This window comes from Amblyomma maculatum, unplaced genomic scaffold (genome assembly GCF_055883805.1).
Source record: "Amblyomma maculatum isolate TAMU_Amacu unplaced genomic scaffold, ASM5588380v1 scaffold_15, whole genome shotgun sequence".
Lineage (NCBI taxonomy): Eukaryota > Metazoa > Arthropoda > Arachnida > Ixodida > Ixodidae > Amblyomma > Amblyomma maculatum.
In genome coordinates this window covers 6,086,837-6,091,131 of record NW_028146740.1, presented here as the reverse complement: position 1 = coordinate 6,091,131, position 4,295 = coordinate 6,086,837, and positions in this window count along the sequence as shown.

The window sequence follows — 4,295 nt, the reverse complement described above, 5'->3', positions numbered from 1 at the left end:
ATAGATGCTGATCCGCAGCAGCAGGGTATTTTTCCTTTGAAGTGCGTGAAATATAGAAAAAGGCTTGAATAATAGTCAGGTAGCAGAGTAGTGACGCGTGGTAACTACGCATGCGTGAGCATATTTCCTTCTTTTTACGTCCAAGGGGGAATTTGACTGTTGTCAGTGGGCGTTAAGGGTCCCACTCTCTCCGGGAGCACTTAGCGCCATGGAGCGGTGCCCATCGATGTCTTCGCCATTACCTACCATCAAGCTTAAAACCTGATGGTTGAATGGTTCAAGTCGTGCCACCGGTCATGGTCCTTCACATAGCAAGGCGAAGAAGACAAATTTATTTATTTCCTCCCTAATGTGCGTCACATGAGGGGCGTCCTTTGAGTGCGGCAGTTGCAACAAAAAATGGCATTCCATGGCCATCTATAAATCTTGAATGTCGGTTGGTGAGCCGATGTGATCGGGAAGGTCCTTCCAATCAAGGACAGTGCAGAGAGAGAAAGATGGAATGTTGTCTTATGGGCACACTGGGGGTAGACGGCATTGGAGGGGAGATGGGCTCTACGGATGAACACGTTGTCAGTCGGCAAGATGGCCAGTTACCGGCGCAAAGCTGGACTGTGAAGTTCCAGTTCGATTTTAGCATGTTTACGCCGATGCGATTGGAGTAATCTGAAATAATGAATCGTAAAACTCGATTTTGAATAGATTCCAGTGAATTGATCAGATTAGTTCGGTGAAGATCGAATACAGAATGGGCGTACTCTAGTTTATGTCTGACAAGCGATGTGTAAGCGATTAGTTTGACAGAAGTTGCTAGTGCAATGTTGCGCCGCAAGTATCCAAGGACGCGATTGACAGAATATGAGTAATATAACTTGGCGTGGTAGGATAGGAGATATTAATACATATATATTTAATAGTGTCGGTTTGAGTTGCAGCAGAACCATAAAGGTTATTCGTAGGAGGTGAGCAGTTACGTCATGAGACATGAAATATTTTCTTAACATCTAATTTTATAAACTGAGTGTAGCACCATTCTTGCACTTCTAGTGGATCATTATGTACGATAGTAACTATAGTAATGTCGTATGTTTTATTTATGAAATGATATATGACGCAATCATTGGCAAACAGCCGTATGTTAGATGTTATGTGATTTGGTAGGTCATTAATATAAATTAGGAAAAGTAACCTTGGGGAACACTTGACCGGGCATGAGAAAGGGAGGATGAGTTGGCGACAACAAACTGAGGGTCTACGTTACCATTGGACAGTTTAAGAAGCGATGCTTATCTAAAGCCTTCTCGAAATATAAAAAAGGCGTCTGTAGCTGTGGTAAGGTCGAGGTAAGGAAAAGAACAAGCCGGCATTCACAACGGTAGCCTTGCTGACTGGGATGGAAATAGTCAACTGATGATAGGAAAATTGCAACATGCAATAAATAACTTGCTCCATAATTTTTGAACAAGCCCTTGTGAAAGATACCGGTATGTAGTTGCTGGGACAAGACAGATTACTTTTTTTGAGGATACCTTCTCGATCCTCCAGTCCACCGGAATGGTGCTTAGCGACTGCTGAAAATGAGCGATAAAACAAAGCGGTTTAAAGGGCATTGCTATGAAGGCAATCAAATATTTCTGGTTTTGCCCGCTTACAGCCATGTGTCATAAAATGGAGGAAAGCAAGGAGAGCGCGCAATGCTGGTTGCGGTTTTTATCAACATTGAGAAATTTTTATCATTACAAACGTACGGCCTACCTGGCGTCGTGTTTTACGGAGACTTGAACATCGCACTTGGCCAGCGATTCCGTGCATATTTTCGATACAAAGCGAAGAACTGGGGATTCTTGACCTGCAGGTTTATAATAATCGATCACTTAAAGCTCGCTGAAATGCAAAGCCCTATTCAGTCTACGTGTGAAAGACGAAATTGACGATTGAAGAATAGGAGGCCCGAATAGCGGAAGGGGAGCTAGGCCTTGTAGACTTTTGCGTTCTCCACTGTACTGGGCCGCAGCGTCGCTCCTGTCCCGCCAATAGCTGCCCGCCGGTGACTGGCCGCACTGCTTCCAACGATGAATGGTGAAGCTACGCAAATGGGGGAAAGTAAAGGCGGCCGAGCGCAGTTGTCAGTGGGAGTTAAGGGTCGCAGGCCGAATCAAGCTACGAGCTCTCTCCGGGAGCACTTAGCGCCATGGAGTGGTGCCCATCGATGTCTTCGTCATTACCTGCCAGGAAAGCCGACACAAAAAGGCCGATAGGTAAGCGAGGCGGAAAAGATATCAGACGGAAGCCCCGTAAAGTGCGTCACACGGCGCGTCAATGAAGATTATTGTATTTTTACTCCCTCTGACAGCTTCTTCTCAGCGTAGCCAGGGAGATGGCCGTTCTTTGCAGCGGCACTGTTGACTCTGGCGATCGTATTTGCGATCTAATTTCATGCTCTGAAACGGAGTATGTGTTGGTAAGAAGGAACGGCCGAACTTTATTGTGGTGTTCTTTTTGTGCACACAGCATGACTTTTAGGATAGCTGTACGGGGTTTGTACACATTGGCTTTTACTTCTGACTCTCAACGTTTTTTTTTTTTTTTTTTCAACTAGATCACCTTAAAGTGAGTTGTTATTTGGCCCTTGTCGCCATCTTCTATATCTTTAGTTGCAGTGGCACAAATATTCCAATTTTTAGCCGCAGACCGAATAGACCAACGTATATGAATTTCCTGATGTAAATAATGCTAATTAGGTGGATTCTATTAAGTAACTGCTGGATTATTGTGCACATGGACGCTTATTAGCAAATGATCACGAAGGCCGGCGCTAAAGCCCTGGAATACTTAGAGCAATATTGGATATGACTGTACTTTGACAGTTTCAAGTATCGAATATCAGCAACAAAGCGGAATGCACACACGATAAAGCACCTGTCTGTCATATTTGATTTACTTTGCCTTCCACCAGTTGTTCCTGCCGTTTTTACGTATGGGAAAGGGCGAGCAAATTACCCGCTGGAGAATGCTGCTGAATTGGTATGCTTACAAATAATATCATGCTCTCGAGTCTCAGTCGTCATGCATGGCCATACACTGCAAGCTCCAAACCACTCAAACAGGAGTTAGTGGCCTGGCGCACTTTTCAAAAGTGGTGTCTTTATTCTCCTCAGAAAAAGAACATCTGTTTTTCTCTCGCTTACTGAGGGGTGTTTAATGTGCTCGGCGGAGTAAAGATTTTGCTTCTCTCACAAAAGTGGTTCGTTTTGGAGCAAATAGGAGGTCATTGGGGAGTTACCACAGTATGTAAACACTAACAGTCAACAAGCATAGCGCAGAAAAAAAGACGGGGACGACGACAAGACAGAACAACGCTTGTCCTGTCTCGTCGTCGTCTCCGTCTTATTTCCGGCGCTATGCTCTTTGTGTTACGATGTGCAACCGACACACCCCATCCTATGCATTTTGTAAATACTGCTCTGAGGAGTGTTTTGGCTCCTTCTTTTGAAGTAGTTAAATCACGGATTTTAGGAGTAATTATTGCCGCTATAATATGCCATTCAGGATGCCAAAGCAGCATATTTCACTTTATTAGGAAGATCATTTCAAATGTGGCACTTACACAAGCCAAATTTTAGAGCTTTGTGTTTCAGAGCGCATGCACCAATGAAATTACAAACACTGATTGCAATAATGTTTTTATTGATGCGTAACATTTTAGCCAACTATTTGGCAGCAGGCTTTGGAAGTTTGCACAGAATCAAAGGTGAAGTGCGGTGCACTCTTCTTGCGTATTGAGACTGAAATTTATGAAAAAGAAAACAGGTGTAATAGTCTAACCGCGCAGGACAGCTTGAGAGTCATTGCTTATCGACATTCAGGCGTGTCGTATTATCGCTGTTTACATGGCACTACGTCAAAACCAGTTCCTTCTGTAAGAAAGACCAGAATAAAATACATTCAAGCAGTTGCACGCATTTAGGCTGGTGTTATGTTATTTTATTTATGTATTTTTTCATACTGCAGCCTTGCGAAACTATTGCAGGAGTGGGGTACAGTAAAAAACAAAGAAACACAGAAATATACAACATTAGGAACAAGCTACGAAGAATGTATCTAATAATAATGAGCGAATGTTGTCTGGTAAACATTTCTAAGCTTCAATGGTATTAGGAAAAAAACTATACTTAAACACGTTTGTGCGCGCGAAAAAGGGAGAAATGTTCAGGGCATTGTGGCTCCTTGTAGAAGAAGGTTTGGAAAATGTAAGATAATTATGTAGTGAACAAAATCGAGGAGGATTGACTAAG